The 25,550-nt window shown below is 41.3% G+C and overlaps 16 pseudogenes; all 16 read left to right on the top strand.

Annotated features, from left to right (window-relative positions):
* The first annotated feature begins 867 nt into the window (after positions 1–867).
* On the top strand, positions 868–986 carry LOC137111480 (5S ribosomal RNA; annotated as a pseudogene).
* Positions 987–1,854: 868 nt separating this feature from the next.
* Positions 1,855–1,973, top strand: LOC137112084 (5S ribosomal RNA; annotated as a pseudogene).
* A 2,810-nt stretch (positions 1,974–4,783) lies between these two features.
* LOC137112206 (5S ribosomal RNA) lies at positions 4,784–4,902 on the top strand (annotated as a pseudogene).
* An 868-nt stretch (positions 4,903–5,770) lies between these two features.
* LOC137112086 (5S ribosomal RNA) lies at positions 5,771–5,889 on the top strand (annotated as a pseudogene).
* Positions 5,890–7,482: 1,593 nt separating this feature from the next.
* LOC137111570 (5S ribosomal RNA) lies at positions 7,483–7,601 on the top strand (annotated as a pseudogene).
* Positions 7,602–8,469: 868 nt separating this feature from the next.
* LOC137112085 (5S ribosomal RNA) lies at positions 8,470–8,588 on the top strand (annotated as a pseudogene).
* Positions 8,589–11,250: 2,662 nt separating this feature from the next.
* Positions 11,251–11,369, top strand: LOC137111421 (5S ribosomal RNA; annotated as a pseudogene).
* A 1,835-nt stretch (positions 11,370–13,204) lies between these two features.
* On the top strand, positions 13,205–13,323 carry LOC137112083 (5S ribosomal RNA; annotated as a pseudogene).
* Positions 13,324–14,191: 868 nt separating this feature from the next.
* LOC137111693 (5S ribosomal RNA) lies at positions 14,192–14,310 on the top strand (annotated as a pseudogene).
* Positions 14,311–15,167: 857 nt separating this feature from the next.
* Positions 15,168–15,286, top strand: LOC137112186 (5S ribosomal RNA; annotated as a pseudogene).
* An 868-nt stretch (positions 15,287–16,154) lies between these two features.
* LOC137111479 (5S ribosomal RNA) lies at positions 16,155–16,273 on the top strand (annotated as a pseudogene).
* A 1,833-nt stretch (positions 16,274–18,106) lies between these two features.
* LOC137111952 (5S ribosomal RNA) lies at positions 18,107–18,225 on the top strand (annotated as a pseudogene).
* Positions 18,226–19,092: 867 nt separating this feature from the next.
* On the top strand, positions 19,093–19,211 carry LOC137111951 (5S ribosomal RNA; annotated as a pseudogene).
* An 857-nt stretch (positions 19,212–20,068) lies between these two features.
* LOC137111417 (5S ribosomal RNA) lies at positions 20,069–20,187 on the top strand (annotated as a pseudogene).
* Positions 20,188–21,054: 867 nt separating this feature from the next.
* Positions 21,055–21,173, top strand: LOC137112061 (5S ribosomal RNA; annotated as a pseudogene).
* A 1,843-nt stretch (positions 21,174–23,016) lies between these two features.
* On the top strand, positions 23,017–23,135 carry LOC137111569 (5S ribosomal RNA; annotated as a pseudogene).
* Positions 23,136–25,550: the final 2,415 nt, after the last annotated feature.

The following is a 25,550-nucleotide window of genomic DNA, read 5'->3' as shown; positions in this document are numbered from 1 at the left end:
TTTTTGCTTGGGTTTACGGGCAGCACAAGCTGGTGTTACTGCCTATTTATTCATAGAAATTGTTCTATATTTTCATCAAATTTTGTTCTTTCATTGCTGTTTTGCTACTTTATTGGTTTGTCAACCATCGTGCTTCATTACTAGTAGACCATGTTACGGTCCTTGCCATATGTGTTGTTTTTATTTTCTTGTTCTTATAGGTGCCCTGCCTGATTGGCCGGATTGGGGGGCAGTACAGGAAGCTGATTTGTCCATCCTACACTTCCTGGAGTTTTAAAAGTACGGTTCCCAACAGCTAGCGAGGCTCTTTCTGGCATCAGCACCTGTTTGCTGTTCTTGGTTTCCAAACCTTATTTAGCATTTTTGAATTGTTAGGTTTTGTGCCGTGGTTTTGTTTATAAATTGTATATTTTGTAAATAGTATTAAATCTGTAGGGGTGAACAGCCATTTTCTTTTGATTGTTTTCTCTTGTTTTCACATTAGGGAGTTAGGGTTAGCGACTGTCTTTTGGTTTGTTTCTTTCTATCAGGCTAGCTAGCACTTTCTGTGGGAAATGGCTTATTTTGTTTATTATGTTGGCCTTGGTTCGCCCTGAGTTGTAGTGTCATGTTTTGTTTGACACTTTCTTTCGTTTAAAATAAATATCATTCTGTTGGAACATCTCAATCCTGGATTTTGGTTTGGGGATCGGAGAGGGAACATGCAAATTTATCTTTGTATGTTTCACCCTGACCCCCTAGACAGGGGCGTAACAGACCAGTACAGTTATAGTACTTTGTACTTTGCCACATTTATCTTCTTCTTAGCAAGTGTCATGCATTCTGCTTCTCTAGCGTTTTTAAGAGCTGTTTATGATGTCAAATGCATGTTACGGCCACACCGCTCTCTAAGCGCCCGATCTCGTCCGATCTCGGCAGCCAAATAGGGCCGGGCCTGGTTAGTACTTGGTAGGAAGACCGCCTGGGAATACCAGGTGCTGTAAGCTTTTTTGCTTGGGTTTACGGGCAGCACAAGCTGGTGTTACTGCCTATTTATTCATAGAAATTGTTCTATATTTTCATCAAATTTTGTTCTTTCATTGCTGTTTTGCTACTTTATTGGTTTGTCAACCATCGTGCTTCATTACTAATAGACCATGTTACTGTCCTGGCCATATGTGTTGTTTTTATTTTCTTGTTCTTATAGGTGCCCTGCCTGATTGGCCGGATTGGGGGGCAGTACAGGAGGCTGATTGGTCCATCCTACACTTGCTGGAGTTTTAAAAGTACGGTTCCCAACAGCTAGCGAGGCTCTTTCTGGCATCAGCACCTGTTTGCTGTTCTTGGTTTCCAAACCTTATTTAGCATTTTTGAATTGTTAGGTTTTGTGCCCTGGTTTTGTTTATAAATTGTATATTTTGTAAATAGTATTAAATCTGTAGGGGTGAACTGCCATTTTTCTTTTGATTGTTTTCTCTTGTTTTCACATTAGGGAGTTAGGGTTAGCGACTGTCTTTTGGTTTGTTTATTTCTATCAGGCTAGCTAGCACTTTCTGTGGGAAATGGCTTATTTTGTTTATTATGTTGGCCTTGGTTCGCCCTGAGTTGTAGTGTCATGTTTTGTTTGACACTTTCTTTCGTTTAAAATAAATATCATTCTGTTGGAACATCTCAATCCTGGATTTTGGTTTGGGGATCGGAGAGGGAACATGCAAATTTATCTTTGTATGTTTCACCCTGACCCCCTAGACAGGGGCGTAACAGACCAGTACAGTTATAGTACTTTGTACTTTGCCATATTTATCTTCTTCTTAGCAAGTGTCATGCATTCTGCTTCTCTAGCGTTTTTAAGAGCTGTTGATGATGTCAAATGCAGCTTACGGCCACACCGCTCTCTAAGCGCCCGATCTCGTCCGATCTCGGCAGCCAAATAGAGCCGGGCCTGGTTAGTACTTGGTAGGAAGACCGCCTGGGAATACCAGGTGTTGTAAGCTTTTTTGCTTGGGTTTACGGGCAGCACAAGCTGGTGTTACTGCCTATTTATTCATAGAAATTGTTCTATATTTTCATCAAATTTTGTTCTTTCATTGCTGTTTTGTTAGTTTATTGGTTTGCCAACCATCGTGCTTCATTACTAGTAGACCATGTTACGGTCCTGGCCATATGTGTTGTTTTTATTTTCTTGTTCTTATAGGTGCCCTGCCTGATTGGCTGGATTGGGGGGCAGTACAGGAAGCTGATTGGTCCATCCTACACTTCCTGGAGTTTTAAAAGTACGGTTCCCAACAGCTAGCGAGGCTCTTTCTGGCATCAGCACCTGTTTGCTGTTCTTGGTTTCCAAACCTTATTTAGCATTTTTGAATTGTTAGGTTTTGTGCCGTGGTTTTGTTTATAAATTGTATATTTTGTAAATAGTATTAAATCTGTAGGGGTGAACAGCCATTTTCTTTTGATTGTTTTCTCTTGTTTTCACATTAGGGAGTTAGGGTTAGCGACTGTCTTTTGGTTTGTTTCTTTCTATCAGGCTAGCTAGCACTTTCTGTGGGAAATGGCTTATTTTGTTTATTATGTTGGCCTTGGTTCGCCCTGAGTTGTAGTGTCATGTTTTGTTTGACACTTTCTTTCGTTTAAAATAAATATCATTCTGTTGGAACATCTCAATCCTGGATTTTGGTTTGGGGATCGGAGAGGGAACATGCAAATTTATCTTTGTATGTTTCACCCTGACCCCCTAGACAGGGGCGTAACAGACCAGTACAGTTATAGTACTTTGTACTTTGCCACATTTATCTTCTTCTTAGCAAGTGTCATGCATTCTGCTTCTCTAGCGTTTTTAAGAGCTGTTGATGATGTCAAATGCATGTTACGGCCACACTGCTCTCTAAGCGCCCGATCTCGGCAGCCAAATAGGGCCGGGCCTGGTTAGTACTTCGTAGGAAGACCGCCTGGGAATACCAGGTGCTGTAAGCTTTTTTGCTTGGGTTTACGGGCAGCACAAGCTGGTGTTACTGCCTATTTATTCATAGAAATTGTTCTATATTTTCATCAAATTTTGTTCTTTCATTGCTGTTTTGCTACTTTATTGGTTTGCCAACCAACGTGCTTCATTACTAGTAGACCATGTTACGGTCCTGGCCATATATGTTGTTTTTATTTTCTTGTTCTTATAGGTGCCCTGCCTGATTGACTGGATTGGGGGGCAGTACAGGAAGCTGATTGGTCCATCCTACACTTCCTGGAGTTTTAAAAGTACGGTTCCCAACAGCTAGCGAGGCTTTTTCTGGCATCAGCACCTGTTTGCTGTTCTTGGTTTCCAAACCTTATTTAGCATTTTTGAATTGTTAGGTTTTGTGCCGTGGTTTTGTTTATAAATTGTATATTTTATAAATAGTATTAAATCTGTAGGGGTGAACTGCCATTTTCTTTGGACTGTTTTCACATTAGGGAGTTAGGGTTAGCGACTGTCTTTTGGTTTGTTTATTTCTATCAGGCTAGCTAGCACTTTCTGTGGGAAATGGCTTATTTTGTTTATTATGTTGGCCTTGGTTCGCCCTGAGTTGTAGTGTCATGTTTTGTTTGACACTTTCTTTCGTTTAAAATAAATATCATTCTGTTGGAACATCTCGATCCTGGATTTTGGTTTGGGGATCGGAGAGGGAAAATGCTAATTTATCTTTGTATGTTGCACCCTGACCCCCTAGACAGGGGCGTAACAGACCAGTACAGTTATAGTACTTTGTACTTTGCCACATTTATCTTCTTCTTAGCAAGTGTCATGCATTCTGCTTCTCTAGCGTTTTTAAGAGCTGTTGATGATGTGAAATGCAGCTTACGGCCACACCGCTCTCTAAGCGTCCGATCTCGGCAGCCAAATTGGGCCGGGCCTGGTTAGTACTTGGTAGGAAGACCGCCTGGGAATACCAGGTGCTGTAAGCTTTTTTGCTTGGGTTTACGGGCAGCACAAGCTGGTGTTACTGCCTATTTATTCATAGAAATTGTTCTATATTTTCATCAAATTTTGTTCTTTCATTGCTGTTTTGTTACTTTATTGGTTTGCCAACCATCGTGCTTCATTACTAGTAGACCATGTTACGGTCCTGGCCATATGTGTTGTTTTTATTTTCTTGTTCTTATAGGTGCCCTGCCTGATTGGCCGGATTGGGGGGCAGTACAGGAGGCTGATTGGTCCATCCTACACTTGCTGGAGTTTTAAAAGTACGGTTCCCAACAGCTAGCGAGGCTCTTTCTGGCATCAGCACCTGTTTGCTGTTCTTGGTTTCCAAACCTTATTTAGCATTTTTGAATTGTTAGGTTTTGTGCCCTGGTTTTGTTTATAAATTGTATATTTTGTAAATAGTATTAAATCTGTAGGGGTGGACTGCCATTTTTCTTTTGATTGTTTTCTCTTGTTTTCACATTAGGGAGTTAGGGTTAGCGACTGTCTTTTGGTTTGTTTATTTCTATCAGGCTAGCTAGCACTTTCTGTGGGAAATGGCTTATTTTGTTTATTATGTTGGCCTTGGTTCGCCCTGAGTTGTAGTGTCATGTTTTGTTTAACACTTTCTTTCGTTTAAAATAAATATCATTCTGTTGGAACATCTCAATCCTGGATTTTGGTTTGGGGATCGGAGAGGGAACATGCAAATTTATCTTTGTATGTTTCACCCTGACCCCCTAGACAGGGGCGTAACAGACCAGTACAGTTATAGTACTTTGTACTTTGCCATATTTATCTTCTTCTTAGCAAGTGTCATGCATTCTGCTTCTCTAGCGTTTTTAAGAGCTGTTGATGATGTCAAATGCAGCTTACGGCCACACCGCTCTCTAAGCGCCCGATCTTGTCCGATCTCGGCAGCCAAATAGGGCCGGGCCTGGTTAGTACTTGGTAGGAAGACCGCCTGGGAATACCAGGTGCTGTAAGCTTTTTTGCTTGGGTTTACGGGCAGCACAAGCTGGTGTTACTGCCTATTTATTCATAGAAATTGTTCTATATTTTCATCAAATTTTGTTCTTTCATTGCTGTTTTGCTACTTTATTGGTTTGTCAACCATCGTGCTTCATTACTAATAGACCATGTTACGGTCCTGGCCATATGTGTTGTTTTTATTTTCTTGTTCTTATAGGTGCCCTGCCTGATTGGCCGGATTGGGGGGCAGTACAGGAGGCTGATTGGTCCATCCTACACTTGCTGGAGTTTTAAAAGTACGGTTCCCAACAGCTAGCGAGGCTCTTTCTGGCATCAGCACCTGTTTGCTGTTCTTGGTTTCCAAACCTTATTTAGCATTTTTGAATTGTTAGGTTTTGTGCCCTGGTTTTGTTTATAAATTGTATATTTTGTAAATAGTATTAAATCTGTAGGGGTGGACTGCCATTTTTCTTTTGATTGTTTTCTCTTGTTTTCACATTAGGGAGTTAGGGTTAGCGACTGTCTTTTGGTTTGTTTATTTCTATCAGGCTAGCTAGCACTTTCTGTGGGAAATGGCTTATTTTGTTTATTATGTTGGCCTTGGTTCGCCCTGAGTTGTAGTGTCATGTTTTGTTTGACACTTTCTTTCGTTTAAAATAAATATCATTCTGTTGGAACATCTCAATCCTGGATTTTGGTTTGGGGATCGGAGAGGGAACATGCAAATTTATCTTTGTATGTTTCACCCTGACCCCCTAGACAGGGGCGTAACAGACCAGTACAGTTATAGTACTTTGTACTTTGCCATATTTATCTTCTTCTTAGCAAGTGTCATGCATTCTGCTTCTCTAGCGTTTTTAAGAGCTGTTGATGATGTCAAATGCAGCTTACGGCCACACCGCTCTCTAAGCGCCCGATCTCGTCCGATCTCGGCAGCCAAATAGGGCCGGGCCTGGTTAGTACTTCGTAGGAAGACCGCCTGGGAATACCAGGTGCTGTAAGCTTTTTTGCTTGGGTTTACGGGCAGCACAAGCTGGTGTTACTGCCTATTTATTCATAGAAATTGTTCTATATTTTCATCAAATTTTGTTCTTTCATTGCTGTTTTGTTAGTTTATTGGTTTGCCAACCATCGTGCTTCATTACTAGTAGACCATGTTACGGTCCTGGCCATATGTGTTGTTTTTATTTTCTTGTTCTTATAGGTGCCCTGCCTGATTGGCTGGATTGGGGGGCAGTACAGGAAGCTGATTGGTCCATCCTACACTTCCTTTAGTTTTAAAAGTACGTTTCCCAACAGCTAGCGAGGCTCTTTCTGGCATCAGCACCTGTTTGCTGTTCTTGGTTTCCAAACCTTATTTAGCATTTTTGAATTGTTAGGTTTTGTGCCGTGGTTTTGTTTATAAATTGTATATTTTGTAAATAGTATTAAATCTGTAGGGGTGGACTGCCATTTTTCTTTTGATTGTTTTCTCTTGTTTTCACATTAGGGAGTTAGGGTTAGCGACTGTCTTTTGGTTTTTGTTTCTTTCTATCAGGCTAGCTAGCACTTTCTGTGGGAAATGGCTTATTTTGTTTATTATGTTGGCCTTGGTTCGCCCTGAGTTGTAGTGTCATGTTTTGTTTGACACTTTCTTTCGTTTAAAATAAATATCATTCTGTTGGAACATCTCAATCCTGGATTTTGGTTTGGGGATCGGAGAGGGAACATGCAAATTTATCTTTGTATGTTTCACCCTGACCCCCTAGACAGGGGCGTAACAGACCAGTACAGTTATAGTACTTTGTACTTTGCCACATTTATCTTCTTCTTAGCAAGTGTCATGCATTCTGCTTCTCTAGCGTTTTTAGGAGCTGTTGATGATGTCAAATGCATGTTACGGCCACACTGCTCTCTAAGCGCCCGATCTCGTCCGATCTCGGCAGCCAAATAGGGCAGGGGCTGGTTAGTACTTCGTAGAGGTACAGGAGGGTGATTGGTCCATCCTACACTTGCTGGAGTTTTAAAAGTACGGTTCCCAACAGCTAGCGAGGCTCTTTCTGGCATCAGCACCTGTTTGCTGTTCTTGGTTTCCAAACCTTATTTAGCATTTTTGAATTGTTAGGTTTTGTGCCCTGGTTTTGTTTATAAATTGTATATTTTGTAAATAGTATTAAATCTGTAGGGGTGGACTGCCATTTTTCTTTTGATTGTTTTCTCTTGTTTTCACATTAGGGAGTTAGGGTTAGCGACTGTCTTTTGGTTTGTTTATTTCTATCAGGCTAGCTAGCACTTTCTGTGGGAAATGGTTTATTTTGTTTATTATGTTGGCCTTGGTTCGCCCTGAGTTGTAGTGTCATGTTTTGTTTAACACTTTCTTTCGTTTAAAATAAATATCATTCTGTTGGAACATCTCAATCCTGGATTTTGGTTTGGGGATCGGAGAGGGAACATGCAAATTTATCTTTGTATGTTTCACCCTGACCCCCTAGACAGGGGCGTAACAGACCAGTACAGTTATAGTACTTTGTACTTTGCCATATTTATCTTCTTCTTAGCAAGTGTCATGCATTCTGCTTCTCTAGCGTTTTTAAGAGCTGTTGATGATGTCAAATGCATGTTACGGCCACACCGCTCTCTAAGCGCCCGATCTTGTCCGATCTCGGCAGCCAAATAGGGCCGGGCCTGGTTAGTACTTGGTAGGAAGACCGCCTGGGAATACCAGGTGCTGTAAGCTTTTTTGCTTGGGTTTACGGGCAGCACAAGCTGGTGTTACTGCCTATTTATTCATAGAAATTGTTCTATATTTTCATCAAATTTTGTTCTTTCATTGCTGTTTTGCTACTTTATTGGTTTGTCAACCATCGTGCTTCATTACTAATAGACCATGTTACGGTCCTGGCCATATGTGTTGTTTTTATTTTCTTGTTCTTATAGGTGCCCTGCCTGATTGGCCGGATTGGGGGGCAGTACAGGAGGCTGATTGGTCCATCCTACACTTGCTGGAGTTTTAAAAGTACGGTTCCCAACAGCTAGCGAGGCTCTTTCTGGCATCAGCACCTGTTTGCTGTTCTTGGTTTCCAAACCTTATTTAGCATTTTTGAATTGTTAGGTTTTGTGCCCTGGTTTTGTTTATAAATTGTATATTTTGTAAATAGTATTAAATCTGTAGGGGTGGACTGCCATTTTTCTTTTGATTGTTTTCTCTTGTTTTCACATTAGGGAGTTAGGGTTAGCGACTGTCTTTTGGTTTGTTTATTTCTATCAGGCTAGCTAGCACTTTCTGTGGGAAATGGCTTATTTTGTTTATTATGTTGGCCTTGGTTCGCCCTGAGTTGTAGTGTCATGTTTTGTTTGACACTTTCTTTCGTTTAAAATAAATATCATTCTGTTGGAACATCTCAATCCTGGATTTTGGTTTGGGGATCGGAGAGGGAACATGCAAATTTATCTTTGTATGTTTCACCCTGACCCCCTAGACAGGGGCGTAACAGACCAGTACAGTTATAGTACTTTGTACTTTGCCATATTTATCTTCTTCTTAGCAAGTGTCATGCATTCTGCTTCTCTAGCGTTTTTAAGAGCTGTTGATGATGTCAAATGCAGCTTACGGCCACACCGCTCTCTAAGCGCCCGATCTCGTCCGATCTCGGCAGCCAAATAGGGCCGGGCCTGGTTAGTACTTCGTAGGAAGACCGCCTGGGAATACCAGGTGCTGTAAGCTTTTTTGCTTGGGTTTACGGGCAGCACAAGCTGGTGTTACTGCCTATTTATTCATAGAAATTGTTCTATATTTTCATCAAATTTTGTTCTTTCATTGCTGTTTTGCTACTTTATTGGTTTGCCAACCAACGTGCTTCATTACTAGTAGACCATGTTACGGTCCTGGCCATATGTGTTGTTTTTATTTTCTTGTTCTTATAGGTGCCCTGCCTGATTGACTGGATTGGGGGGCAGTACAGGAAGCTGATTGGTCCATCCTACACTTCCTGGAGTTTTAAAAGTACGGTTCCCAACAGCTAGCGAGGCTTTTTCTGGCATCAGCACCTGTTTGCTGTTCTTGGTTTCCAAACCTTATTTAGCATTTTTGAATTGTTAGGTTTTGTGCCGTGGTTTTGTTTATAAATTGTATATTTTATAAATAGTATTAAATCTGTAGGGGTGAACTGCCATTTTCTTTGGACTGTTTTCACATTAGGGAGTTAGGGTTAGCGACTGTCTTTTGGTTTGTTTATTTCTATCAGGCTAGCTAGCACTTTCTGTGGGAAATGGCTTATTTTGTTTATTATGTTGGCCTTGGTTCGCCCTGAGTTGTAGTGTCATGTTTTGTTTGACACTTTCTTTCGTTTAAAATAAATATCATTCTGTTGGAACATCTCGATCCTGGATTTTGGTTTGGGGATCGGAGAGGGAAAATGCTAATTTATCTTTGTATGTTGCACCCTGACCCCCTAGACAGGGGCGTAACAGACCAGTACAGTTATAGTACTTTGTACTTTGACACATTTATCTTCTTCTTAGCAAGTGTCATGCATTCTGCTTCTCCAGCGTTTTTAAGAGCTGTTGATGATGTCAAATGCAGCTTACGGCCACACCGCTCTCTAAGCGTCCGATCTCGGCAGCCAAATTGGGCCGGGCCTGGTTAGTACTTGGTAGGAAGACCGCCTGGGAATACCAGGTGCTGTAAGCTTTTTTGTACTAAATGTTACGGTCCTGGCCATATGTGTTGTTTTTATTTTCTTGTTCTTATAGGTGCCCTGCCTGATTGACTGGATTGGGGGGCAGTACAGGAAGCTGATTGGTCCATCCTACACTTCCTGGAGTTTTAAAAGTACGGTTCCCAATAGCTAGCGAGGCTTTTTCTGGCATCAGCACCTGTTTGCTGTTCTTGGTTTCCAAACCTTATTTAGCATTTTTGAATTGTTAGGTTTTGTGCCGTGGTTTTGTTTATAAATTGTATATTTTATAAATAGTATTAAATCTGTAGGGGTGAACTGCCATTTTCTTTGGACTGTTTTCACATTAGGGAGTTAGGGTTAGCGACTGTCTTTTGGTTTGTTTATTTCTATCAGGCTAGCTAGCACTTTCTGTGGGAAATGGCTTATTTTGTTTATTATGTTGGCCTTGGTTCGCCCTGAGTTGTAGTGTCATGTTTTGTTTGACACTTTCTTTCGTTTAAAATAAATATCATTCTGTTGGAACATCTCGATCCTGGATTTTGGTTTGGGGATCGGAGAGGGAAAATGCTAATTTATCTTTGTATGTTGCACCCTGACCCCCTAGACAGGGGCGTAACAGACCAGTACAGTTATAGTACTTTGTACTTTGACACATTTATCTTCTTCTTAGCAAGTGTCATGCATTCTGCTTCTCCAGCGTTTTTAAGAGCTGTTGATGATGTCAAATGCAGCTTACGGCCACACCGCTCTCTAAGCGTCCGATCTCGGCAGCCAAATTGGGCCGGGCCTGGTTAGTACTTGGTAGGAAGACCGCCTGGGAATACCAGGTGCTGTAAGCTTTTTTGCTTGGGTTTACGGGCAGCACAAGCTGGTGTTACTGCCTATTTATTCATAGAAATTGTTCTATATTTTCATCAAATTTTGTTCTTTCATTGCTGTTTTGTTACTTTATTGGTTTGCCAACCATCGTGCTTCATTACTAGTAGACCATGTTACGGTCCTGGCCATATGTGTTGTTTTTATTTTCTTGTTCTTATAGGTGCCCTGCCTGATTGGCCGGATTGGGGGGCAGTACAGGAGGCTGATTGGTCCATCCTACACTTGCTGGAGTTTTAAAAGTACGGTTCCCAACAGCTAGCGAGGCTCTTTCTGGCATCAGCACCTGTTTGCTGTTCTTGGTTTCCAAACCTTATTTAGCATTTTTGAATTGTTAGGTTTTGTGCCCTGGTTTTGTTTATAAATTGTATATTTTGTAAATAGTATTAAATCTGTAGGGGTGGACTGCCATTTTTCTTTTGATTGTTTTCTCTTGTTTTCACATTAGGGAGTTAGGGTTAGCGACTGTCTTTTGGTTTGTTTATTTCTATCAGGCTAGCTAGCACTTTCTGTGGGAAATGGCTTATTTTGTTTATTATGTTGGCCTTGGTTCGCCCTGAGTTGTAGTGTCATGTTTTGTTTGACACTTTCTTTCGTTTAAAATAAATATCATTCTGTTGGAACATCTCAATCCTGGATTTTGGTTTGGGGATCGGAGAGGGAACATGCAAATTTATCTTTGTATGTTTCACCCTGACCCCCTAGACAGGGGCGTAACAGACCAGTACAGTTATAGTACTTTGTACTTTGCCATATTTATCTTCTTCTTAGCAAGTGTCATGCATTCTGCTTCTCTAGCGTTTTTAAGAGCTGTTGATGATGTCAAATGCAGCTTACGGCCACACCGCTCTCTAAGCGCCCGATCTCGTCCGATCTCGGCAGCCAAATAGAGCCGGGCCTGGTTAGTACTTGGTAGGAAGACCGCCTGGGAATACCAGGTGTTGTAAGGTTTTTTTGCTTGGGTTTACGGGCAGCACAAGCTGGTGTTACTGCCTATTTATTCATAGAAATTGTTCTATATTTTCATCAAATTTTGTTCTTTCATTGCTGTTTTGTTAGTTTATTGGTTTGCCAACCATCGTGCTTCATTACTAGTAGACCATGTTACGGTCCTGGCCATATGTGTTGTTTTTATTTTGTTGTTCTTATAGGTGCCCTGCCTGATTGGCTGGATTGGGGGGCAGTACAGGAAGCTGATTGGTCCATCCTACACTTGCTGGAGTTTTAAAAGTACGGTTCCCAACAGCTAGCGAGGCTCTTTCTGGCATCAGCACCTGTTTGCTGTTCTTGGTTTCCAAACCTTATTTAGCATTTTTGAATTGTTAGGTTTTGTGCCGTGGTTTTGTTTATAAATTGTATATTTTGTAAATAGTATTAAATCTGTAGGGGTGAACTGCCATTTTCTTTGGACTGTTTTCACATTAGGGAGTTAGGGTTAGCGACTGTCTTTTGGTTTGTTTATTTCTATCAGGCTAGCTAGCACTTTCTGTGGGAAATGGCTTATTTTGTTTATTATGTTGGCCTTGGTTCGCCCTGAGTTGTAGTGTCATGTTTTGTTTGACACTTTCTTTCGTTTAAAATAAATATCATTCTGTTGGAACATCTCGATCCTGGATTTTGGTTTGGGGATCGGAGAGGGAAAATGCTAATTTATCTTTGTATGTTGCACCCTGACCCCCTAGACAGGGGCGTAACAGACCAGTACAGTTATAGTACTTTGTACTTTGACACATTTATCTTCTTCTTAGCAAGTGTCATGCATTCTGCTTCTCTAGCGTTTTTAAGAGCTGTTGATGATGTGAAATGCAGCTTACGGCCACTCCGCTCTCTAAGCGTCCGATCTCGGCAGCCAAATTGGGCCGGGCCTGGTTAGTACTTGGTAGGAAGACCGCCTGGGAATACCAGGTGCTGTAAGCTTTTTTGCTTGGGTTTACGGGCAGCACAAGCTGGTGTTACTGCCTATTTATTCATAGAAATTGTTCTATATTTTCATCAAATTTTGTTCTTTCATTGCTGTTTTGTTACTTTATTGGTTTGCCAACCATCGTGCTTCATTACTAGTAGACCATGTTACGGTCCTGGCCATATGTGTTGTTTTTATTTTCTTGTTCTTATAGGTGCCCTGCCTGATTGGCCGGATTGGGGGGCAGTACAGGAGGGTGATTGGTCCATCCTACACTTGCTGGAGTTTTAAAAGTACGGTTCCCAACAGCTAGCGAGGCTCTTTCTGGCATCAGCACCTGTTTGCTGTTCTTGGTTTCCAAACCTTATTTAGCATTTTTGAATTGTTAGGTTTTGTGCCCTGGTTTTGTTTATAAATTGTATATTTTGTAAATAGTATTAAATCTGTAGGGGTGGACTGCCATTTTTCTTTTGATTGTTTTCTCTTGTTTTCACATTAGGGAGTTAGGGTTAGCGACTGTCTTTTGGTTTGTTTATTTCTATCAGGCTAGCTAGCACTTTCTGTGGGAAATGGCTTATTTTGTTTATTATGTTGGCCTTGGTTCGCCCTGAGTTGTAGTGTCATGTTTTGTTTGACACTTTCTTTCGTTTAAAATAAATATCATTCTGTTGGAACATCTCAATCCTGGATTTTGGTTTGGGGATCGGAGAGGGAACATGCAAATTTATCTTTGTATGTTTCACCCTGACCCCCTAGACAGGGGCGTAACAGACCAGTACAGTTATAGTACTTTGTACTTTGCCATATTTATCTTCTTCTTAGCAAGTGTCATGCATTCTGCTTCTCTAGCGTTTTTAAGAGCTGTTGATGATGTCAAATGCAGCTTACGGCCACACCGCTCTCTAAGCGCCCGATCTCGTCCGATCTCGGCAGCCAAATAGAGCCGGGCCTGGTTAGTACTTGGTAGGAAGACCGCCTGGGAATACCAGGTGTTGTAAGCTTTTTTGCTTGGGTTTACGGGCAGCACAAGCTGGTGTTACTGCCTATTTATTCATAGAAATTGTTCTATATTTTCATCAAATTTTGTTCTTTCATTGCTGTTTTGTTAGTTTATTGGTTTGCCAACCATCGTGCTTCATTACTAGTAGACCATGTTACGGTCCTGGCCATATGTGTTGTTTTTATTTTCTTGTTCTTATAGGTGCCCTGCCTGATTGGCTGGATTGGGGGGCAGTACAGGAAGCTGATTGGTCCATCCTACACTTCCTTTAGTTTTAAAAGTACGTTTCCCAACAGCTAGCGAGGCTCTTTCTGGCATCAGCACCTGTTTGCTGTTCTTGGTTTCCAAACCTTATTTAGCATTTTTGAATTGTTAGGTTTTGTGCCGTGGTTTTGTTTATAAATTGTATATTTTGTAAATAGTATTAAATCTGTAGGGGTGGACTGCCATTTTTCTTTTGATTGTTTTCTCTTGTTTTCACATTAGGGAGTTAGGGTTAGCGACTGTCTTTTGGTTTGTTTCTTTCTATCAGGCTAGCTAGCACTTTCTGTGGGAAATGGCTTATTTTGTTTATTATGTTGGCCTTGGTTCGCCCTGAGTTGTAGTGTCATGTTTTGTTTGACACTTTCTTTCGTTTAAAATAAATATCATTCTGTTGGAACATCTCAATCCTGGATTTTGGTTTGGGGATCGGAGAGGGAACATGCAAATTTATCTTTGTATGTTTCACCCTGACCCCCTAGACAGGGGCGTAACAGACCAGTACAGTTATAGTACTTTGTACTTTGCCACATTTATCTTCTTCTTAGCAAGTGTCATGCATTCTGCTTCTCTAGCGTTTTTAAGAGCTGTTGATGATGTCAAATGCATGTTACGGCCACACTGCTCTCTAAGCGCCCGATCTCGTCCGATCTCGGCAGCCAAATAGGGCAGGGGCTGGTTAGTACTTCGTAGGAAGACCGCCTGGGAATACCAGGTGCTGTAAGCTTTTTTGCTTGGGTTTACGGGCAGCACAAGCTGGTGTTACTGCCTATTTATTCATAGAAATTGTTCTATATTTTCATCAAATTTTGTTCTTTCATTGCTGTTTTGCTACTTTATTGGTTTGCCAACCAACGTGCTTCATTACTAGTAGACCATGTTACGGTCCTGGCCATATGTGTTGTTTTTATTTTCTTGTTCTTATAGGTGCCCTGCCTGATTGACTGGATTGGGGGGCAGTACAGGAAGCTGATTGGTCCATCCTACACTTCCTGGAGTTTTAAAAGTACGGTTCCCAACAGCTAGCGAGGCTTTTTCTGGCATCAGCACCTGTTTGCTGTTCTTGGTTTCCAAACCTTATTTAGCATTTTTGAATTGTTAGGTTTTGTGCCGTGGTTTTGTTTATAAATTGTATATTTTGTAAATAGTATTAAATCTGTAGGGGTGAACTGCCATTTTCTTTGGACTGTTTTCACATTAGGGAGTGAGGGTTAGCGACTGTCTTTTGGTTTGTTTATTTCTATCAGGCTAGCTAGCACTTTCTGTGGGAAATGGCTTATTTTGTTTATTATGTTGGCCTTGGTTCGCCCTGAGTTGTAGTGTCATGTTTTGTTTGACACTTTCTTTCGTTTAAAATAAATATCATTCTGTTGGAACATCTCGATCCTGGATTTTGGTTTGGGGATCGGAGAGGGAAAATGCTAATTTATCTTTGTATGTTGCACCCTGACCCCCTAGACAGGGGCGTAACAGACCAGTACAGTTATAGTACTTTGTACTTTGACACATTTATCTTCTTCTTAGCAAGTGTCATGCATTCTGCTTCTCTAGCGTTTTTAAGAGCTGTTGATGATGTGAAATGCAGCTTACGGCCACACCGCTCTCTAAGCGCCCGATCTCGTCCGATCTCGGCAGCCAAATTGGGCCGGGCCTGGTTAGTACTTGGTAGGAAGACCGCCTGGGAATACCAGGTGCTGTAAGCTTTTTTGCTTGGGTTTACGGGCAGCACAAGCTGGTGTTACTGCCTATTTATTCATAGAAATTGTTCTATATTTTCATCAAATTTTGTTCTTTCATTGCTGTTTTGTTACTTTATTGGTTTGCCAACCATCGTGCTTCATTACTAGTAGACCATGTTACGGTCCTGGCCATATGTGTTGTTTTTATTTTCTTGTTCTTATAGGTGCCCTGCCTGATTGGCTGGATTGGGGGGCAGTACAGGAAGCTGATTGGTCCATCCTACACTTCCTGGAGTTTTAAAAGTACGGTTCCCAACAGCTAGCGAGGCTCTTTCTGGCATCAGCACCTGTTTGCTGTTCTTGGTTTCCAAACCGTATTTAGCATTTTTGAATTGTTAGGTTTTGTGCCGTGGTTTTGTTTATAAATTGTATATTTTGTAAATAGTATTAAATCTGTAGGGGTGGACTGTCATTTTTCTTTTGATTGTTTTCTCTTGTTTTCACATTAGGGAGTTAGGGTTAGCGACTGTCTTTTGGTTTGTTTATTTCTATCAGGCTAGCTAGCACTTTCTGTGGGAAATGGCTTATTTTGTTTATTATGTTGGCCTTGGTTCGCCCTGAGTTGTAGTGTCATGTTTTGTTTGACACTTTCTTTCGTTTAAAATAAATATCATTCTGTTGGAACATCTCAATCCTGGATTTTGGTTTGGGGATCGGAGAGGGAACATGCAAATTTATCTTTGTATGTTTCACCCTGACCCCCTAGACAGGGGCGTAACAGACCAGTACAGTTATAGTACTTTGTACTTTCCCACATTTATCTTCTTCTTAGCAAGTGTCATGCATTCTGCTTCTCTAGCGTTTTTAAGAGCTGTTGATGATGTCAAATGCATGTTACGGCCACACCGCTCTCTAAGCGCCCGATCTCGTCCGATCTCGGCAGCCAAATAGGGCCGGGCCTGGTTAGTACTTGGTAGGAAGACCGCCTGGGAATACCAGGTGCTGTAAGCTTTTTTGCTTGGGTTTACGGGCAGCACATGCTGGTGTTACTGCCTATTTATTCATAGAAATTGTTCTATATTTTCATCAAATTTTGTTCTTTCATTGCTGTTTTGCTACTTTATTGGTTTGCCAACCATCGTGCTTCATTACTAATAGACCATGTTACGGTCCTGGCCATATGTGTTGTTTTTATTTTCTTGTTCTTATAGGTGCCCTGCCTGATTGGCCGGATTGGGGGGCAGTACAAGAAGCTGATTGGTCCATCCTACACTTGCTGGAGTTTTAAAAGTACGGTTCCCAACAGCTAGCGAGGCTCTTTCTGGCATCAGCACCTGTTTGCTGTTCTTGGTTTCCAAACCTTATTTAGCATTTTTGAATTGTTAGGTTTTGTGCCGTGGTTTTGTTTATAAATTGTGTATTTTGTAAATAGTATTAAATCTGTAGGGGTGAACAGCCATTTTCTTTTGATTGTTTTCTCTTGTTTTCACATTAGGGAGTTAGGGTTAGCGACTGTCTTTTGGTTTGTTTATTTCTATCAGGCTAGCTAGCACTTTCTGTGGGAAATGGCTTATTTTGTTTATTATGTTGGCCTTGGTTCGCCCTGAGTTGTAGTGTCATGTTTTGCTTGACACTTTCTTTCGTTTAAAATAAATATCATTCTGTTGGAACATCTCAATCCTGGATTTTGTTTTCGGGATCGGAGAGGGAACATGCTAATTTATCTTTGTATGTTTCACCCTGACCCCCTAGACAGGGGCGTAACAGACCAGTACAGTTATAGTACTTTGTACTTTGCCACATTTATCTTCTTCTTAGCAAGTGTCATGCATTCTGCTTCTCCAGTGTTTTTAAGAGCTGTTGATGATGTCAAATGCAGCTTACGGCCACACCGCTCTCTAAGCGTCCGATCTCGGCAGCCAAATTGGGCCGGGCCTGGTTAGTACTTGGTAGGAAGACCGCCTGGGAATACCAGGTGCTGTAAGCTTTTTTGCTTGGGTTTACGGGCAGCACAAGCTGGTGTTACTGCCTATTTATTCATAGAAATTGTTCTATATTTTCATCAAATTTTGTTCTTTCATTGCTGTTTTGTTACTTTATTGGTTTGCCAACCATCGTGCTTCATTACTAGTAGACCATGTTACGGTCCTGGCCATATGTGTTGTTTTTATTTTCTTGTTCTTGAAGGTGCCCTGCCTGATTGGCCGGATTGGGGGGCAGTACAGGAGGCTGATTGGTCCATCCTACACTTGCTGGAGTTTTAAAAGTACGGTTCCCAACAGCTAGCGAGGCTCTTTCTGGCATCAGCACCTGTTTGCTGTTCTTGGTTTCCAAACCTTATTTAGCATTTTTGAATTGTTAGGTTTTGTGCCCTGGTTTTGTTTATAAATTGTATATTTTGTAAATAGTATTAAATCTGTAGGGGTGAACTGCCATTTTCTTTGGATTGTTTTCACATTTGGGAGTTAGGGTTAGCGACTGTCTTTTGGTTTGTTTATTTCTATCAGGCTAGCTAGCACTTTCTGTGGGAAATGGCTTATTTTGTTTATTATGTTGGCCTTGGTTCGCCCTGAGTTGTAGTGTCATGTTTTGTTTGACACTTTCTTTCGTTTAAAATAAATATCATTCTGTTGGAACATCTCGATACTGGAGTTTGGTTTGGGGATCGGAGAGGGAACATGCTAATTTATCTTTGTATGTTGCACCCTGACCCCCTGGACAGGGGCGTAACAGACCAGTACAGTTATAGTACTTTGTACTTTGCCACATTTATCTTCTTCTTAGCAAGTGTCATGCATTCTGCTTCTCCAGCGTTTTTAAGAGCTGTTGATGATGTCAAATGCTGCTTACGGCCACACCGCTCTCTAAGCGCCCGATCTCGTCCGATCTCGGCAGCCAAATAGAGCCGGGCCTGGTTAGTACTTGGTAGGAAGACCGCCTGGGAATACCAGGTGCTGTAAGCTTTTTTGCTTGGGTTTACGGGCAGCACAAGCTGGTGTTACTGCCTATTTATTCATAGAAATTGTTCTATATTTTTATCAAATTTTGTTCTTTCATTGCTGTTTTGCTACTTTATTGGTTTGTCAACCATCGTGCTTCATTACTAGTAGACCACGTTACGGTCCTGGCCATATGTGTTGTTTTTATTTTGTTGTTCTTATAGGTGCCCTGCCTGATTGGCCGGGTTGGGGGGCAGTACAGGAAGCTGATTGGTCCATCCTACACTTCCTGGAGTTTTAAAAGTACGGTTCCCAACAGCTAGCGAGGCTCTTTCTGGCAGCAACACCTGTTTGCTGTTCTTGGTTTCCAAACCTTATTTAGCATTTTTGAATTGTTAGGTTTTGTGCCGTGGTTTTGTTTATAAATTGTTTATTTTGTAATTCGTATTAAATCTGTAGGGGTGAACAGCCATTTTCTTTGGATTGTTTTCTCTTGTTTTCACATTAGGGAGTTAGGGTTAGCGACTGTCTTTTGGATTGTTTATTTCTATCAGGCTAGCTAGCACTTTCTGTGGGAAATGGCTTATTTTGTTTATTATGTTGGCCTTGGTTCGCCCTGAGTTGTAGTGTCATGTTTTGTTTGACACTTTCTTTCGTTTAAAATAAATATCATTCTGTTGGAACATCTCGATCCTGGATTTTGGTTTGGGGATCGGAGAGGGAACATGCTAATTTATCTTTGTATGTTGCACCCTGACCCCCTGGACAGGGGCGTAACAGACCAGTACAGTTATAGTACTTTGTACTTTGCCACATTTATCTTCTTCTTAGCTAGTTTCATGCACTCTGCTTCTCCAACGTTTTTAAGAGCTGTTGATGATGTCAAATGCAGCTTACGGCCACACCGCTCTCTAAGCGCCCGATCTCGTCCGATCTCGGCAGCCAAATAGAGCCGGGCCTGGTTAGTACTTGGTAGGAAGACCGCCTGGGAATACCAGGTGCTGTAAGCTTTTTTGCTTGGGTTTACGGGCAGCACAAGCTGGTGTTACTGCCTATTTATTCATAGAAATTGTTCTATATTTTCATCAAATTTTGTTCTTTCATTACTGTTTTGCTACTTTATTGGTTTGTCAACCATCGTGCTTCATTACTAGTAGACCATGTTACGGTCCTGGCCATATGTGTTGTTTTTATTTTCTTGTTCTTATAGGTGCCCTGCCTGATTGGCCGGATTGGGGGGCAGTACAGGAGGCTGATTGGTCCATCCTACACTTGCTGGAGTTTTAAAAGTACGGTTCCCAACAGCTAGCGAGGCTCTTTCTGGCATCAGCACCTGTTTGCTGTTCTTGGTTTCCAAACCTTATTTAGCATTTTTGAATTGTTAGGTTTTGTGCCGTGGTTTTGTTTATAAATTGTATATTTTGTAAATAGTATTAAATCTGTAGGGGTGAACTGCCATTTTCTTTGGACTGTTTTCACATTAGGGAGTTAGGGTTAGCGACTGTCTTTTGGTTTGTTTATTTCTATCAGGCTAGCTAGCACTTTCTGTGGGAAATGGCTTATTTTGTTTATTATGTTGGCCTTGGTTCGCCCTGAGTTGTAGTGTCATGTTTTGTTTGACACTTTCTTTCGTTTAAAATAAATATCATTCTGTTGGAACATCTCGATCCTGGATTTTGGTTTGGGGATCGGAGAGGGAAAATGCTAATTTATCTTTGTATGTTGCACCCTGACCCCCTAGACAGGGGCGTAACAGACCAGTACAGTTATAGTACTTTGTACTTTGACACATTTATCTTCTTCTTAGCAAGTGTCATGCATTCTGCTTCTCTAGCGTTTTTAAGAGCTGTTGATGATGTCAAATGCAGCTTACGGCCACACCGCTCTCTAAGCGCCCGATCTCGTCCGATCTCGGCAGCCAAATAGAGCCGGGCCTGCTTAGTACTTGGTAGGAAGACCGCCTGGGAATACCAGGTGTTGTAAGCTTTTTTGCTTGGGTTTACGGGCAGCACAAGCTGGTGTTACTGCCTATTTATTCATAGAAATTGTTCTATATTTTCATCAAATTTTGTTCTTTCATTGCTGTTTTGTTAGTTTATTGGTTTGCCAACCATCGTGCTTCATTACTAGTAGACCATGTTACGGTCCTGGCCATATGTGTTGTTTTTATTTTGTTGTTCTTATAGGTGCCCTGCCTGATTGGCTGGATTGGGGGGCAGTACAGGAAGCTGATTGGTCCATCCTACACTTCCTGGAGTTTTAAAAGTACGGTTCCCAACAGCTAGCGAGGCTCTTTCTGGCATCAGCACCTGTTTGCTGTTCTTGGTTTCCAAACCTTATTTAGCATTTTTGAATTGTTAGGTTTTGTGCCGTGGTTTTGTTTATAAATTGCGTATTTTGTAAATAGTATTAAATCTGTAGGGGTGAACAGCCATTTTCTTTTGATTGTTTTCTCTTGTTTTCACATTAAGGAGTTAGGGTTAGCGACTGTCTTTTGGTTTGTTTATTTCTATCAGGCTAGCTAGCACTTTCTGTGGGAAATGGCTTATTTTGTTTATTATGTTGGCCTTGGTTCGCCCTGAGTTGTAGTGTCATGTTTTGCTTGACACTTTCTTTCGTTTAAAATAAATATCATTCTGTTGGAACATCTCAATCCTGGATTTTGTTTTCGGGATCGGAGAGGGAACATGCTAATTTATCTTTGTATGTTGCACCCTGACCCCCTAGACAGGGGCGTAACAGACCAGTACAGTTATAGTACTTTGTACTTTGCCACATTTATCTTCTTCTTAGCAAGTGTCATGCATTCTGCTTCTCCAGTGTTTTTAAGAGCTGTTGATGATGTGAAATGCAGCTTACGGCCACACCGCTCTCTAAGCGCCCGATCTCGTCCGATCTCGGCAGCCAAATAGAGCCGGGCCTGGTTAGTACTTGGTAGGAAGACCGTGTGGGAATACCAGGTGCTGTAAGCTTTTTTGCTTGGGTTTACGGGCAGCACAAGCTGGTGTTACTGCCTATTTATTCATAGAAATTGTTCTATATTTTCATCAAATTTTGTTCTTTCATTGCTGTTTTGCTACTTTATTGGTTTGTCAACCATCGTGCTTCATTACTAGTAGACCATGTTACGGTCCTGGCCATATGTGTTGTTTTTATTTTGTTGTTCTTATACGTGCCCTGCCTGATTGGCCGGATTGAGGGGCAGTACAGGAAGCTGATTGGTCCATCCTACACTTCCTGGAGTTTTAAAAGTACAGTTCCCAACAGCTAGCGAGGCTCTTTCTGGCAGCAGCACCTGTTTGCTGTTCTTGGTTTCCAAACCTTATTTAGCATTTTTGAATTGTTAGGTTTTGTGCCGTGGTTTTGTTTATAAATTCTATATTTTGTAAATAGTATTAAATCTGTAGGGGTGAACAGCCATTTTCTTTTGATTGTTTTCTCTTGTTTTCACATTAGGGAGTTAGGGTTAGCGACTGTCTTTTGGTTTGTTTCTTTCTATCAGGCTAGCTAGCACTTTCTGTGGGAAATGGCTTATTTTGTTTATTATGTTGGCCTTGGTTCGCCCTGAGTTGTAGTGTCATGTTTTGTTTGACACTTTCTTTCGTTTAAAATAAATATCATTCTGTTGGAACATCTCGATCCTGGATTTTGGTTTGGGGATCGGAGAGGGAAAATGCTAATTTATCTTTGTATGTTGCACCCTGACCCCCTAGACAGGGGCGTAACAGACCAGTACAGTTATAGTACTTTGTACTTTGACACATTTATCTTCTTCTTAGCAAGTGTCATGCATTCTGCTTCTCTAGCGTTTTTAAGAGCTGTTGATGATGTGAAATGCAGCTTACGGCCACACCGCTCTCTAAGCGTCCGATCTCGGTAGCCAAATTGGGCCGGGCCTGGTTAGTACTTGGTAGGAAGACCGCCTGGGAATACCAGGTGTTGTAAGCTTTTTTGCTTGGGTTTACGGGCAGCACAAGCTGGTGTTACTGCCTATTTATTCATAGAAATTGTTCTATATTTTCATCAAATTTTGTTCTTTCATTGCTGTTTTGTTACTTTATTGGTTTGCCAACCATCGTGCTTCATTACTAGTAGACCATGTTACGGTCCTGGCCATATGTGTTGTTTTTATTTTGTTGTTCTTATAGGTGCCCTGCCTGATTGGCTGGATTGGGGGGCAGTACAGGAAGCTGATTGGTCCATCCTACACTTCCTGGAGTTTTAAAAGTACGGTTCCCAACAGCTAGCGAGGCTCTTTCTGGCATCAGCACCTGTTTGCTGTTCTTGGTTTCCAAACCTTATTTAGCATTTTTGAATTGTTAGGTTTTGTGCCCTGGTTTTGTTTATAAATTGTATATTTTGTAAATAGTATTAAATCTGTAGGGGTGAACAGCCATTTTCTTTTGATTGTTTTCTCTTGTTTTCACATTAGGGAGTTAGGGTTAGCGACTGTCTTTTGGTTTGTTTATTTCTATCAGGCTAGCTAGCACTTTCTGTGGGAAATGGCTTATTTTGTTTATTATGTTGGCCTTGGTTCGCCCTGAGTTGTAGTGTCATGTTTTGTTTGACACTTTCTTTCGTTTAAAATAAATATCATTCTGTTGGAACATCTCAATCCTGGATTTTGGTTTGGGGATCGGAGAGGGAACATGCAAATTTATCTTTGTATGTTTCACCCTGACCCCCTAGACAGGGGCGTAACAGACCAGTACAGTTATAGTACTTTGTACTTTGCCACATTTATCTTCTTCTTAGCAAGTGTCATGCATTCTGCTTCTCTAGCGTTTTTAAGAGCTGTTGATGATGTCAAATGCATGTTACGGCCACACCGCTCTCTAAGCGCCCGATCTTGTCCGATCTCGGCAGCCAAATAGGGCCGGGCCTGGTTAGTACTTGGTAGGAAGACCGCCTGGGAATACCAGGTGCTGTAAGCTTTTTTGCTTGGGTTTACGGGCAGCACAAGCTGGTGTTACTGCCTATTTATTCATAGAAATTGTTCTATATTTTCATCAAATTTTGTTCTTTCATTGCTGTTTTGTTAGTTTATTGGTTTGCCAACCATCGTGCTTCATTACTAGTAGACCATGTTACGGTCCTGGCCATATGTGTTGTTTTTATTTTCTTGTTCTTATAGGTGCCCTGCCTGATTGGCTGGATTGGGGGGCAGTACAGGAAGCTGATTGGTCCATCCTACACTTCCTGGAGTTTTAAAAGTACGGTTCCCAACAGCTAGCGAGGCTCTTTCTGGCATCAGCACCTGTTTGCTGTTCTTGGTTTCCAAACCTTATTTAGCATTTTTGAATTGTTAGGTTTTGTGCCGTGGTTTTGTTTATAAATTGTATATTTTGTAAATAGTATTAAATCTGTAGGGGTGAACAGCCATTTTCTTTTGATTGTTTTCTCTTGTTTTCACATTAGGGAGTTAGGGTTAGCGACTGTCTTTTGGTTTGTTTCTTTCTATCAGGCTAGCTAGCACTTTCTGTGGGAAATGGCTTATTTTGTTTATTATGTTGGCCTTGGTTCGCCCTGAGTTGTAGTGTCATGTTTTGTTTGACACTTTCTTTCGTTTAAAATAAATATCATTCTGTTGGAACATCTCAATCCTGGATTTTGGTTTGGGGATCGGAGAGGGAACATGCAAATTTATCTTTGTATGTTTCACCCTGACCCCCTAGACAGGGGCGTAACAGACCAGTACAGTTATAGTACTTTGTACTTTGCCACATTTATCTTCTTCTTAGCAAGTGTCATGCATTCTGCTTCTCTAGCGTTTTTAAGAGCTGTTGATGATGTCAAATGCATGTTACGGCGACACTGCTCTCTAAGCGCCCGATCTCGGCAGCCAAATAGGGCCGGGCCTGGTTAGTACTTGGTAGGAAGACCGCCTGGGAATACCAGGTGCTGTAAGCTTTTTTGCTTGGGTTTACGGGCAGCACAAGCTGGTGTTACTGCCTATTTATTCATAGAAATTGTTCTATATTTTCATCAAATTTTGTTCTTTCATTGCTGTTTTGCTACTTTATTGGTTTGCCAACCAACGTGCTTCATTACTAGTAGACCATGTTACGGTCCTGGCCATATGTGTTGTTTTTATTTTCTTGTTCTTATAGGTGCCCTGCCTGATTGACTGGATTGGGGGGCAGTACAGGAAGCTGATTGGTCCATCCTACACTTCCTGGAGTTTTAAAAGTACGGTTCCCAACAGCTAGCGAGGCTTTTTCTGGCATCAGCACCTGTTTGCTGTTCTTGGTTTCCAAACCTTATTTAGCATTTTTGAATTGTTAGGTTTTGTGCCGTGGTTTTGTTTATAAATTGTATATTTTATAAATAGTATTAAATCTGTAGGGGTGAACTGCCATTTTCTTTGGACTGTTTTCACATTAGGGAGTTAGGGTTAGCGACTGTCTTTTGGTTTGTTTATTTCTATCAGGCTAGCTAGCACTTTCTGTGGGAAATGGCTTATTTTGTTTATTATGTTGGCCTTGGTTCGCCCTGAGTTGTAGTGTCATGTTTTGTTTGACACTTTCTTTCGTTTAAAATAAATATCATTCTGTTGGAACATCTCGATCCTGGATTTTGGTTTGGGGATCGGAGAGGGAAAATGCTAATTTATCTTTGTATGTTGCACCCTGACCCCCTAGACAGGGGCGTAACAGACCAGTACAGTTATAGTACTTTGTACTTTGACACATTTATCTTCTTCTTAGCAAGTGTCATGCATTCTGCTTCTCTAGCGTTTTTAAGAGCTGTTGATGATGTGAAATGCAGCTTACGGCCACACCGCTCTCTAAGCGTCCGATCTCGGCAGCCAAATTGGGCCGGGCCTGGTTAGTACTTGGTAGGAAGACCGCCTGGGAATACCAGGTGCTGTAAGCTTTTTTGCTTGGGTTTACGGGCAGCACAAGCTGGTGTTACTGCCTATTTATTCATAGAAATTGTTCTATATTTTCATCAAATTTTGTTCTTTCATTGCTGTTTTGTTACTTTATTGGTTTGCCAACCATCGTGCTTCATTACTAGTAGACCATGTTACGGTCCTGGCCATATGTGTTGTTTTTATTTTCTTGTTCTTATAGGTGCCCTGCCTGATTGGCCGGATTGGGGGGCAGTACAGGAGGGTGATTGGTCCATCCTACACTTGCTGGAGTTTTAAAAGTACGGTTCCCAACAGCTAGCGAGGCTCTTTCTGGCATCAGCACCTGTTTGCTGTTCTTGGTTTCCAAACCTTATTTAGCATTTTTGAATTGTTAGGTTTTGTGCCCTGGTTTTGTTTATAAATTGTATATTTTGTAAATAGTATTAAATCTGTAGGGGTGGACTGCCATTTTTCTTTTGATTGTTTTCTCTTG

This window comes from Channa argus, unplaced genomic scaffold (genome assembly GCF_033026475.1).
Source record: "Channa argus isolate prfri unplaced genomic scaffold, Channa argus male v1.0 Contig011, whole genome shotgun sequence".
Classification (NCBI taxonomy): domain Eukaryota; kingdom Metazoa; phylum Chordata; class Actinopteri; order Anabantiformes; family Channidae; genus Channa; species Channa argus.
This window is presented reverse-complemented; position numbering and strand designations above follow the sequence as displayed.